General features: G+C 51.4%; 1 long non-coding RNA gene across 4 annotated transcripts in view; it reads left to right on the top strand.

Moving 5' to 3' along the window:
* The window catches only part of LOC138846924 (uncharacterized), a 61,880-nt gene extending 49,315 nt beyond the window's left edge, over positions 1-12,565 (top strand). For 2 of the 4 annotated variants that reach the window (XR_016225625.1, XR_016225626.1), the window contains exon 3: positions 11,962-12,565. This is a non-coding gene — a long non-coding RNA (uncharacterized LOC138846924). The remainder of the gene's footprint in view (positions 1-11,961) is intronic. The other 2 variants (XR_016225624.1, XR_016225623.1) reach the window with 2 other exon arrangements.
* The last annotated feature ends 1,069 nt before the right edge of the window (positions 12,566-13,634 follow it).

Consider the following 13,634-nt stretch of genomic DNA (forward strand, 5'->3'; position numbering starts at 1 on the left):
AGACTCTGGAGAAGAGGATCTGAGTAGGGATGGCAGGAAGTATGGAGGGCAAGCTCAAATGCTTGCTCATAGGCGTGGCAGGTCCCTTCCCTGAGTCCACATCTCCGTCGGCTGCTCTTTCTGGTTTTCCTCTCACCGTCTGTCCATCCTGGGAGGTCCATGGAGGTGGGAAACAGTCTCTCAGTGGGCTGAACTCCCCTTGCATCTCCATCTCGAGTCTTGGGGGTCAGCAAGCCCGCAATGATCTTTAACTGCTCTTGACATCATGCCTGAGTCTTTCCCGGTGGGACGATGGCATGGCTGCCCCTTCTGCTTGTCCTGAGCGTGGCACCCTGATGTCCTATCTGGACTTCCTGTCCTGACTGCTGTCCTGAATCTCCCGCCTCAGACTTCAAGCTTCTTGCTTACCAGGCCCCCTCAGCTCTCTGATGCATTCGACTGTGCCATTTTGTAGGTCGTCTGGAGTTTGCTCCTTATTCTTCTTTCCTCCTTCATAGGACGAGAGAATTCTTGTGTTGGCCTGATGAAGTTGAAACAGAACCCATAAAATCAAGCTGTAATAAGGAATTTCCCAGTTTTTAAAAAGTTGTCAGTGAATGAAAAGCATTTAAAGCCACCGTGCAGGTTGAATTCAGTGTGTGCATTGGCCACGTCTGACCTGTGGTTGACCTCCAGTTTTGCGTGTGATGATGGAATTCTTCTCTCTCTGGGTAGACTAGGAGCCCCTTCAGGATGGAGAGTGGATCTTGCTTCATAAGGTGTCTGCTGTGTCCTGTGCAGAGCTGGGAGACTGCAGGTACTTTAAGTCAACTGCCAGCCATGGGCAAATCCTAGTCCCACTCAAGACAACTGTTCTTTCCGAGGACAAGGGATCAAGAAGTGGTGAGAAGGGGTTGCTGGCTGTTTTGTGGAGAAGAAGGGTCCCTGCGGAGATACAGAGCCTGCTAAAGGGCCTAGAAGAGCAAGGAATCTCTGAAAGCTAGGACAGGGCGGGGAATCACAGAGCAGGTGTCATATGTCAATAGGAGTCCCAGTGAGTTCTTGAGACCACTGGGAGGCCCAGAAGCAGACAAGGAAACCCAGACCATGGTTGGAAGTTTAATGAACAACTGGGGTCTTCTGGGGGTCCACATGTGCCCAGGACATGCCTTCCCGTCCCCACAGGCTCCATGGATGCTGTTTATTGGTAGGTGGGCTGAGATAAACACAAAAGTGCTGAGAAAGAGAGACAGGTGGTTCTGGTGTGAATGCATCTAGGGAGGCCCCTAGGCCTGCATCCCCTCTGCTCCAGCCCCAGGCCTGAGTTAGGATCCCCTGTCTGCCCAGTGCCCTGTTGCTCCCTCTCCCCGGCCACTAAGCACAGTGAGGCACGTATCTTCCTAGGGTGAGCGTCAGGCAGGATTTACTGCCTCTATGCAGAGAAATCAAACACTGCCATCTCCTTGGCTGCTCTGGCTTCTCATTTTGTGGCTGCCTCCCCCTCATTCCCTTAGAGGTGGGATTTTGAGGGATGAGGGAGGGACAGAGGATGGGTGGAGGGGGCAGGAATGGAGAGGAACAGTGGCATTCAAAGAGAAGCAGAGATGGAGATGGACTTGATGGAGGCCATACAGTTGGGAGCCACACACACACACACAGAGATTTGAGAGAGCAAAGGATTTGAGAGAGAGAGAGAGCAGGAGAGGGAGGGAGAGAGACCAGTTTTTTTATTTTTTTAATTTTTGACAGGCAGAGCGGACAGTGAGAGAGAGAGACAGAGAGAAAGGTCTTCCTTTTGCCGTTGGTTCACCTTCCAATGGCCGCTGCGGCCGGCGCGCTGCGGCCGGCGCACCCGCGCTGATCCGATGGCAGGAGCCAGGTGCTTTTCCTGGTCTCCCATGGGGTGCAGGGCCCAAGCACCTGGGCCATCCTCCACTGCACTCCCGGGCCACAGCAGAGAGCTGGCCTGGAAGAGGGGCAACCGGGACAGAATCCGGCACCCCGACTGGGACTAGAACCCGGTGTGCCGGCGCCGCAAGGCAGAGGATTAGCCTAGTGAGCCATGGTGCCGGTCAGAGAGACCAGTTTTTAGGGGCCAAGATGATACCAGAAAGAAAGAAAACTGGAGTTGTGAGAGGAAAAGAAATGCAGAATGTTTAGGAAGCAACATGGAAATAAAAGACTGATCCAGAGACGGACAGGGTGCAGTTCAGGGCAGAGAGCAGCAATGGACAGGGACAGGGGTGCAGAGAGTGAGATGGACACAGGGACCCAGGTGAGACCCAGGGATTCAGGAGAACACCTGCGGAACAGGCGGTGGAAACTGATGCTTCCTGAGTCCCCTGTGCCGGGGTGCTTGGTGTACATACTTGAACTGCTGTGTTGCCTGGCCAGGAGATCACTGAGCTGGGATTCATCCACCTGGCCCCAGAGCCTGTGTTCTCCCACACTTCAGGAAGGAGGGGCAGGGGACAGGGACTCACAGAGCAGAGACCGGGCCCGGCCAAGGGAGAGGCTGGGGTCTCTGGCTTTCCCTGGCCCCTTCTGACTCCTCTGCAGTTGTGATCAGAGCTGCAAGACAGGGGAGATAACGAGGAGCAGGCTCCTCATAGGACTTGGGGATCACATTGGTTGGACAACAGAAACATTGGAGGGAGAGTTCCTTGATCAGGGCAAGAGGGTGGTGGTGACACATCAAAGCCTCCTGAAAACCCCCAGAAAAAAATGTCCGAGTTCCTCCGTTTGGAAATTAGCGTCTACTGCTCCTGGAGCTACGTGTCCCTGCTTTCTCTCACACGAGCAGCGGCCTGCGGACCCCTGATGCCCACATGCACTCCTTCTCTGCTTGGGCCTCAAACTTCTTGCTTGAGAGCATTTATTGCTTCTGGAGGCAAAAAAAAAAAAATACTATCTTCTTTGGAATTTCCCATTGACCCTTGCAGAGGTCATGGACATGGGCTATGGCAGGGCCAGGTCAAAACCAAGAGCCTGGAACTCCATCCGAGTCTCCCACATGGGTTGTAGGGGTCCAAGTACTTGGGCCATCTTCTGCTTCTTTCTCAGGTGCATTAACAGAGAGCTGGATTGGAAGTGGAGCAGCCAGGACTTGCACTGGCGCTCACATGGGATGCTGGCACTGCAGGTGGCTGCTTAACTCGCTGTGCTACAAAATCAGCCACAGGTCCAAGGCTCCTCAACACATCCACTTGCTAGGAGATTCTTAGCCCTAAGAAGCCATCTGCAGGGACAGAGGAAAGGGGCTTCCCCTGAGGTCTCAAAGGCAGTGTAGATTCCTTTTGTGCTTTGCTGCTTGAGCTACTTTCCAAGTTCAGGCTCTACAAGGGTGGTTTGTCAACCACAGTTCTGATGAGAACTCTCCAAAGTCGTGATCATCAGACACAACAAGGAAATGTGTTTCTTCCAGGGCCTGATTTGTCAGGGTGCCCTGGAGACAGGTTTTAGGGGAACTGGGTTAATTGATGAATTCTTTCCCCCATGGTGAGTGGGCTTTGTTCTGTGCTGGGGTGGTGAGGGCCTAGGATCGGTGTAGACTGGGTGGGAGCTGCAAGCAGGTAAGGAGGGCAACAAGGCATTGGGGAAAAGAACCAGGGTCTGGTCTGAGGGAGAAAGACGATGCCACAAATTAGAGGCCTTTTCCTGGAGATGGAATCTGAGTAGATACCAGTGAGAAGTCATTGCAGTCACTTACCCAGAGGCAGCAATGGCTGGAGCTGTGCCGATCCAAAGCCAGGAGCCAGGAGCTTCTTCCGGGTCTTCCACATGGGTGCAGGGACCCAAGGATTTGGGCCATCTTCTACTGCTTTCCCAGGCCGTAGCAGAGAGCTGGATTGGAAGTGGAGCAGCCGGGACTTGAACCGGTGCCCATATGGGATGCTGGCACTGCAGGCGGCAGCTAAATTTACCCCCCACGCCACAGTGCTGGCCCAGAGAGCACATTTATTTCTCTGGGAGTGAAGAGATTGAGAAAACCCAGCTGTTGCAGGAGGGAGAACTCCAGATTGTGAGCTGGGCTCCAGCTGCTCTCAGAGTCCACAGCAGCAGCTGGCGCCACTGCTCCTGAGTGACGTTCGATGGAGACTCTGGCTTCCACTTCAGGAAGAAGGGGGTCAAAGATCAGACGGCAAAGCAGGGTTGGGGGAGGGCCCAAGGGGGACTTTGGGTTGGGGATGAGGTCAGGACTGTGCTGACCCCAGGGTGAGGAGCTTCATCTCCTCTTCTGGTGGCTCCTTGGGTGAACCCCCTTCCAGGGACAGATGGAGATGCCTTGCCCTTGTGGGGATCAGCACAAGAAGGAGAGGGAGAGGGAGGGGGAGGGGAGGGACTGGTAGGCTAATCAAGAGGGGGAGGGGGAGGGATTGGTAGGCTAATCACACACATACCCCAACTGGCTTTAAGGAAGAAGAAGGACTTCTTGCTCGCATCACAGGTCAGGGCCTGGGCTCCACGCAGTCCTCTGGGGACCCAGTTTCTTTCCACTCTGCATCTCTGTACTCCCCTAGGTTCTCAACGTGCCTGTGTAAAAGGAGCAAGGGTGTCATGTGAGGGACTTGGGGCCTGGCTGGGAAGTTGCACAGAGCTCATTTGCCTTAGGCCAAGGGCTCTTTCCCTGGGACTGCTTTGCCTAGTTCTTGGGGAAGGAATGGTCTCTCCAGGGACTTCTACCTAGAACCAATCAGTCAGAACTGGGGCATGTGGGCACCCTTAGGTAGAAAAGAGACACAAGCCGGCGCCACGGCTCACTAGGCTAATCCTCCGCCTAGCGGCACCGGCACACCGGGTTCTAATCCCGGTCAGGGCGCCGGATTATGTCCCAGTTGCCCCTCTTCCAGGCCAGCTCTCTGCTGTGGCCAGGGAGTGCAGTGGAGGATGGCCCAAGTGCTTGGGCCCTGCACCCCATGGGAGACCAGGAAAAGCACCTGGCTCCTGGCTCCTGTCATTGGACCAGCGCGGTGCGCTGGCCACAGCGCGCCGGCCGCGGCGGCCATTGGAGGGTGAACCAACGGCAAAGGAAGACCTTTCTCTCTGTCTCTCTCACTGTCCACTCTGCCTGTCTGTCTGTCAAAAAAAAAAAAAAGAGACACAGAGATCCTCATGTCAGCTGAGCACATTGCTGCCCTGCACAGTCTGTTGTGTGTGTGAGTGTGAGAGGCTATGTGTGTATATGAATGTGAGAGTGTGAGCATCTGTGTGTATGAGTGTGTGAATGTGTGACTGAGTGTGAGTATGTGTGTGTGATTCTGTGAGTGTATTTGTGTGTGAGTGTGACAATCTGTGTGTATGAGTGTGTGAATGTGTGTCAGTGTATGTGGTTGTGAGTATATGTGGGAGTGTGTGAGAATCTGTGTGAGCGTGTGTGAGTGTCAGAGTGTGTGTGATTGTGTGAGTATATGTGAGTGAGGCTATGTGAGAATCTGTGTGTATGTGTGTGATTGTGTGAATGTGTGTGATTGTGTGTGTGAATGTATGTGAGTGTGTGAGAATCTGTATGTGTGTGATTGTGAGAATGAGTGTGAATGTGTGTGTAAGTGTGTGAGTATGAGTGTGAGAATCTGTGTGTGGGGGAGTGAATGTATGCTTGTTTGAGTGTGTGCATGGGTGTGAGAATCTATGTATGAGTGTGTGAATGCATGTGTGATTGTGTGCATGGGTGAGAAGCTGTGTGTATATGTGTATGATTAAGTGTGTGTGAGAATATGAGTATGTGATTGTGAGTCTGTGTGTGTATGTGAGAATCTGTGTGTATGTGTGTCTATGTGAGTGTGTGTGTATGTGTGTGTCAGTATGTGTGTGTGATTGTGTGTATGTGTGAGTGTGTGTGATTATGTGATTGTATGTGAGTGTGTATGTGCAAATTGTGTGTGGTTGTGAGTGTGATTGTGAGTGCGTGTATGTCAATGTGTGACTGTATGATGTAGGATACACACTGTGCTCATCACAGCTGCCCCAGACAAATAGAGACATAAAATCAGAGTTGCTGGCCCTGAGCGTTCACTGTGCACCAACCAGTGCTCCCTGTGGTTCTTGATGGGGTAGGGTCAATGGAAGAGGGGCTCCAGGCATGTCTGGGCAGTGGGTTAAGACTCGGGAAGCTCGATCCTGCTTGTCCACATTTCAAAGGTCCAAGAAATGGTCCCCTGGGCTCTGAAGCTGCCCCCTGCTCCCACCTTTTGTTAGCATTGCTGCTTGGGTGTTTGTGCAACCTTTGGACGAAGTCCTTGGGGGTGACCAGTGCAGCAGTGTGAGGGGCTGCAACCCTGAATATCTAGGGGGGCCCAGGCTGCTCTGGAAACACTTGAAGTGGTGCTGCTGATGGCCACGACAGCCTGGGGAGGCCACTCAGGCTCTGGGAGGACACTGGGGTTGCCAGACTTCCTGAAACATCAAAAGAAGCTGCAAGTCCAACTTCTCGTGAACTTTCCTGTTTCTACTGCCAGCAAGGAATCTCCTAACACACACTCGGCAACGCTGTGGCCCAAACCAAAGACCTCTGAAGAAGGACCCTCTCCTGGGGGGCGGGGTCCCTCCTTGCATGCAGGAGGACCCCGGCTGTTACTGACAGCACCCTGGTGGGTGTGCTGGCAAACACTGCCAAACGTTAAATAAATGCCCGCTAATTACCCCAGGAATATTTATTGTGGTTTCCCCACGTTGTAATAAGACATTATTGAAACATACATCACCTCCCGAGCTGTTAATCATCAGCAAATATATTTTAAATACAGCAGTCCATTAGTATTTTAATTTAGCCTGTCTCCTGGAGAATATGTGCTGGATCAGACAAATGTCCCAAGCTTTAGAGCCAGGGGGAAAATTTCCTCACCTAGTTAATCTTTATGTTCTTCTCTCAGGGAGCAAGTTCTGGTTGCACCAGCAAGAGAAATGTCCCCCCGGGGCGGTACTGATGGTGGATGTCCTTGAGGAGCCAGCGGTACGGCTGGGAACTCTAGAGAGGATGGTGTGTGTGTGTGTGGGGGGGGGAGAACCAGGGCAGAGCTGGGATTGCTGATGGCTCAGTCACTTCCCTGCAAGTTTGCTTCATGCTGAAGACAAAATCCAGACGGTGCGTTGAGCCCCAGTGATCATGGAAGACGTGTCCAGCTGGGGTGCTCTGCTCCCTGTTGTCTCTCTTCCCTGTGGGCTTCCTCTCTGTCCAGGGTGCTGCTTCACACCCCATGCATCATGCATGCTTTTATCTCAGGGGACAGCCCTTAGAAAAGGACAGACAGTGTGGCTGTGAACTCAGAAGTTGCTGACTAGCTTCTGCCTTGGAGACCACCCCTGGAGCTTTGTGGGACCCTCTCTCTGTGAGCTACTTGTTCATGCAACAGACACCTGTTGGGCACCTACTGGGTAGTGCTGGAGAGAGAGGAGTGAACCAGGAGGAGAAGGTCGTTCTAAGGGTGGGGGGCAGGCAGCAGACATGTGAACCATTAGGGGGGCAAGTGTATTTCAGAGAGTGACCTCCACAAAGCTAAGGGAGGATTATGGGAGTGGGGTGGCCAGGGAGAAACCTTGCTTGGATTCAGAATCCTTGTTTTGGCTGGATAGGTGAGAGAGTGGGAGAAATGGATGTTATCTTTGGAGCATCAAACATGGAGTGGACGGTGGGCTGTTCCATGTATCAAATTCAAGGGAAATGGCAGATTTGGGTGCGGTGGCAGGGGATGATGACATAGTTTGGAACATGTTGAGGCAGAGGAGTATGTTGCACAGTTGGTCACCCAGAGGAAAGAGCTATGCTGGAAAGGTTTCCCCTCCTTCCCCTTTTGGAGCAGACACTGCCCCCCCCCCCCCCCCCCCCACTGCTGTGAGCTGTGACCCTTGGCACATTTGATTTCAGCACTTGGAGGTGGACAGTTCCTTGCCCTTGGCGGGTGTCCTGCATCAAGCACATGCTGTGATGTCTGTCTTTCATTCTTTGCTGTATTAGTTGAGGAAGCTCAGCTCAGTGCAGGTGCAGCCAGAAAGTGGAGTCAACATCCTTGGGGTTGGGTGGCGGCAGCGTTTGGTACAGTGGTTAAGTTGTTGCTTGAGATGTTGCATCCTGTAAAGGAAGTGCTTGGGTTTAAGTCCTGGCTCCTTCACTGTTTTCTGCTAATGTGCACCCTGGGCAGCAGAAAACGATGCCTCTGCCACCCACATGGGAGACCCGGATGGAGTTCCAGGCTCCTAACTTTGGTTTGGCCCAGTCTTGGCTGTGTGAGCACTTGGGGAGTGACTCAGCAGATGGAAGATTTCTATCTGTCCGTCTCTCTGCCTTTCAAATCAAATGAAAAACAAAAATCCTGGGGGAGACCCTCAACCAGGGAGACTGGAACTAGTGGATCAACGCCTTGGTCTCTCCGTTGCTTGGTGGCACAATTCCATTCTACATGGTTCTGCAGGGTACCCCGGGGACAGAGCCCTGGGGCTCATTCATATACACTTTTTACCCACCTGTCTTCCTCGTCACCCCAGTCCCTCAGACCTGCTTTCTTGGATGAGCCCCTCACACTCCTGGTAATGGAGTCTTTGTCTCAGGCTCTGTGCTGAGGATACCCAAGTTAGGACAGACTCTGACTCATTCCATAAATCCAAGGATGCTCAGCATGGCACTGCTGGGGCACTTGCAGGTTTCCCAGGAAGAATGGGAGGTATGAGAAGGGGCAAGGCTGAGACCAGACCCTGAGGCACATTCATGCCTAGAGGTAGCAGGCAGAAGAAGAGTATGTGCTGCTAGAATCCCGCAAATACACAAATCACCCAACAGCCACATACTTAAAAAGAAACCCTCATCAGTCTGCCTTCTTCTTCCTGCTTCACTCCATGAGCCATGAGGTCATAAGCAGTTCTCAGGGGACTCTTCACATCCCTGGCATACCCTGTGTGGGATTTCTTCTTCCCAGACCCTGCTGATTTGCAATCCAGTGAGACTGCTTGAAGCATGGTGTGTGTGTGTGTGTGTGTGTGTGTGAGACCTGGAAATCCACCTGCAGTGCTCCCTCTGCTCAGGAGCTGTCCCTGAAGGAATGCCAGTCAAAGTCACCTCTTCTTCCTGTCAGGTGCTGTCTTCATCAGCTCTCCCCACAGTAATGGTGCAGAGGGAATAGCCCGGGAACTCAGGGACATACGCAGAGGAGGGAGCATTATTTTCTTGCCTATACCTCTGCAGGTTGGTGAGGGCAGCTCTGCGCCACATGTTCCCTTTCCACTGTCAGGCTGGGAGGGCCATGGCAGACTGAGACGTGTGCTTCCTGCCCAACAGTCTGGACCATCTCAGAGGGGACAGCCTGTATGTGCAATGTGTCTAGAAGCCTCAACTCCTAGTTCACAGCTTGTCACTTCCTTTCCTGTTTGGTTGGACCAGTCCAAGCCCCTGGTTTCAGGACGATAGGAGGTGTTTCTTCGCGTGAGTAACAGGTGCATTATCGGTGTGTAAACTGAACACTCAGCACATGGCAGGTCTCATGGCTCACACTCTACACCTTCCTTTTTACCAACCATTATGTGTGTGCACACTTTATATCCCAACCACACTGTGAGTTTCTTCAGGGAAGAACCCACGCACAACGACTCTCAGTGCCTCCCCACCAATTAACTTAGCAAAGGGATATTGCACGTGGTAAGATGTGGCCAGCTTGTGGGTGTATTTTGATGGTGGAGTAAACGGAATTTGCTGACAGACTGGATATGAGTAATGTGAAAGAGTGAGGGAGATGCTGATGCTGTTTCTGACCTGTGCAATTGAGAAAATAGAGTTACCCTAGACAGATCAGGGGGAAATTGTGGGAGGAACTGGTGCTCAGAAAATTGGACGTCGTTCGTTTCTATTTCTTCGCTCGCAGGAGTGTGGGATGCTCAATATTTATGGGTTGTGGAGAAGCCATTGAGGTGATGTGCAGACCGAGCACGGTTAACATTGAGTCCTGGAGTTAGCAGGCAATTTATCTTTCAATTCTTTATTGACTCTTTTGATTAGTTGAAAAGTGTCTGTTTGGTGCTACCCGTGTGTCTTTAAGTGCTGGCTGATTTCCCTTTTTAGAGCAGGGAGATTATGCCGCGGGCTGAGAGAAGTGGGCTGGCAGCATTCCCTAGCTAGATTTCATAGCAGCATTTTCCTTTCATCACATCTCATCTCTGGAGGAGCTTCTCCCTGTGACTGTGGATACGGGGTCCTTTACAATTCAAATATACATTTCCCTTAAAAATGAAATTTACTTATGTGAGGAAGGGAATTTATTTACAAAGGAATATTTCAGGGAATTCATGCATCCATTTGTTTGGGAGACAGCCATTAAGTGTAGACTCTGTTTCAGACACTGCTGTGGGTCCTGGGAAAAGAGCAATGGGTGAAAATAGATTGAACCTTGGGCAATCTTGGGTGTGGCGGGGGTACGGCAGACAACAGACACAATAAATGGGTAAATAGATGGGGCCAGCGCTGTGGCGTAGTGGGTAAAGCCACTGCCTGCAGTGCCAGCATCCCATGTGGGTGCCTGTTTGAATCCCCACTGCTCCACTTCCGATCCAGCTCTCTGCTATGGCCTGGGAAAGCGCTAGAAGATGGCCCAATTCCTTGGGCCCCTGAACCCACATGGGAGACCTGGAAGAAGCTCCTGGCTACTGGATTCGGATCGGTGCAGCTCCGGCCATTGTGGCCAATTGGAGAGTGAACCAGTGAATGGAAGACCTCTCTCTCTGCCTCTCTTTCTATCTCTGTGTAACTCTTTCAAATAAATAAACAAATATTTATTAAAAAAGAGAAATATTTCAGAAAATGCTAATACTATAGTATAAGTAAAGCCGAAAAAATAAGGTTTGTTTGCATAAGGTGATCGAAGAATGCTTGGTGGAGAAAGACCTTGGGAATACTGGGCCAATCAAACAGCTGCAAATGCAGGACCAGCTGCAGGCAGGACAGCAAAGACACTCAAGCGCAGGAAACACTTGGGGAAAGACCTGAGGGAGCTACCATGCTGCTGTGTGAAGAACAGTATTTCTGGTGGAGGGAGCAGCAAGAACGGAAGCTCTGAGGTTAGGACACGTCTGGCATGGCCTAAGAGGTGCCAGGGACTCAGTCTGTTGGCACAGAAAGAGAAAGAGAGAGAGAGTGGTGGCAGGTGACACCAGAGAAGCACTCAGCTGGCCAGATCTGCAGGTGCCACGCGACAGGGAGGAATCCAATTGTTACTTGGTCCCTGGGGGATTTGGGGCAAGGGAGTGACTTGATCTGACTTCCAGATGACAACCATCTCTGCAGTTACCTCGGGAACATACTCCCAGGAGCAGAGTTGCCCGAGGGAAGCCTGCTGCAGGGATTCAGCTGAGTGACATCGATGTTAAGTTGAGTGACATCCAGATGTGGTCAGATCGTGGATTAGTTTTAAGGGTAGAACAGTCAGAATTTTCGGGCAGGCCATGCGAGAGAACGAGGGATATGAGGATGCTGGTTCCCACTGTGGTGACCGAGAAAATCAAGCTGTTCCTATATGAGTATGGGGGACAGGAGAGGGGCACACGGGGGATTATTTTTGGTCATGTCAACTTTGAGCTGCCTGCTAGACATCAAGTGGAGGTGTCAGGTTAGGTTGGATGGTTGAAGTTGGGGTTCAGGGGAGGGGTCCTAACTGGGAACTTGAATACAGAAGTCAGCTCATGGATGACGCTGGATGAATGATGGTAAGACAGTGTGAGGCACCGAGCTAGGCGTGTCCTTTCTCTCAGCTAGTCCTGGGTTAGCAGCTGTTTGGTTGGCTGAGGTTTGGGCCAGACATGTGACAGGTGCCGCTGGCACAGAACTGTTTTCCTGGCGACTCTGGAAAAACACTCCTGTTTCATGTGGCTGCAGAGGGCAAGGAAAATTCGCTGTGAAAAACTGTCATTTCGGCATAATCACTCCACATCCCGAGCTCTACACGTTAAGCTTTTCAAATTGATCTGGCCTGTCATTTGACTTCCTAAACATTGCCTTTTTCCTCGCAGAGTTCATGTCTCCGCTGGGAAGCAGTTGTCTGAAGCCTGAACTACGAATGTCAAAACATCCTGCTAAGGGTTCTCCGAGGTCTCTGATGTTGGGCAATTCTGGGCATCTGGTTTCCACATCAGAGGAGGAAATCTTCTTCCGTTGTGATGTTACTGCTTTAGAGTGGGTCGCTACGGCTTCAGGTCTTGGGGCCAAAAACAGATGCTTAAGATACGTGATGGTTTTTGTTTTAGGATGTGAAGATGGCTTAGCCTGAGAATTGGGAGGCTGCTTTAAAATACTAATAATGGGCTGGCACCCCATATGGGCACCGGTTTGAGTCCCAGCTGCTCCACTTCCTATCCAGCTCTCTGCTTATGGCCTGGGAAAACAGCAGAAGATGGCCCAGGTCCTTGGGCCCTTGCACCTGCATGTGAGACTTGTTAAGAAGCTTCTGGCTCCTGGCTCCTGGCTCCTGGCTCCTGGCTCCTGGCTTTGGATCAGCGCAGCTCTGGCCGTTGCGGCCATTTAGGGAGTGAACCAGCAGATGGAAGACCTCTCTCTCTCTCTCTGTGTGTGTGTGTCTCTGCCTCTCTCTGTAACTCTTTCAATTAAATAAATAGATTTTTTTAAAAAATAAAATACCGATAACTACCATCAGATGGACAGTTATGATTTCCAGAGTCTATGTCACAGTGGATGCCCCACCAAGAACCCCATTGTTGATTGTACATCCACCTTCCAGCTGCCATGACTGTTAGCTGACAACAGCTCCCAGCTGGCCCCTAGCTGAAGAGTGGCCCCCTCTTCCAGCTGAATAGCAGTAGTCTCTCCTCGACAGGAGCGACCTCCTTTGCCCCAGGGAGCAGCCAGCAGCCAATAACTGACTGACCTAAGCTGGCCCCCTCATCTCAATTTGAGACCAGTTCCTGTGGTTCAGTCTGTGAGCCTGAACTTCCCATGGGCTCAGGTTGCAGGCAGTCTTGGGTTGAGAGCACATTCTCATTTGCCCCTCTTCTTCCCTTCCGTCCCACTCCTCTCACTCCCGTCCTCCTGAGCGCTCCCTCAAGCCCAGAATCCCATCCCGGGCTCTGTTTCCTGGGAACTCAAGTGACTGATATATTTCATATCATAGAATTCTCTCTCAACAGCCCCATGCCTTAGTAGTATTTCTCCTCTACAGAGGTGAATGCAAAGTCTCAGAAAAGGAGTGACCAGCCCAGGATGACACCCCTGGGCAGTAGAAGAGCCAGCATGCCTTCCAAAGCTCATGCTCCTGACAACATGGTATCAGCCTTGCTCTTGGGTCAATCTCAGATATTTTGGGCCTCATATGTTTTCTTCCTTTCTCTCTTTTGGCAGGTGTGTGTGTGTGTGTGTGTGTGTGTGTGTAATGTGCATTTCTTTAAGCAAAGTTGACTGGAGGGTCCAGAGATTCCTGGGTGCTTGTGGGAGATCAAGAAATGTGACTGCTCAATAAATGAAGCTGTGTTGTACTGATTTTTCTGGTCTTGCTATGTAGATATTCCAGAAAAATCCAGGAACACTTTTCATTAGGTTTTGGCATACGGTCAGAGATTTCCAGCCATTTGTAAGTCATTCACATACTCACCACCACGACTTTGTGTCGGATGATTCTGTGCACAGGTGTGCAATGTGTCAAGAGGGAAACATCGCAGCGTTCAGGAAACCT

The sequence above is a fragment of the Oryctolagus cuniculus genome, chromosome 19 (genome assembly GCF_051225735.1).
Source record: "Oryctolagus cuniculus isolate XC-2025 breed Fujian yellow rabbit chromosome 19, ASM5122573v1, whole genome shotgun sequence".
Lineage (NCBI taxonomy): Eukaryota > Metazoa > Chordata > Mammalia > Lagomorpha > Leporidae > Oryctolagus > Oryctolagus cuniculus.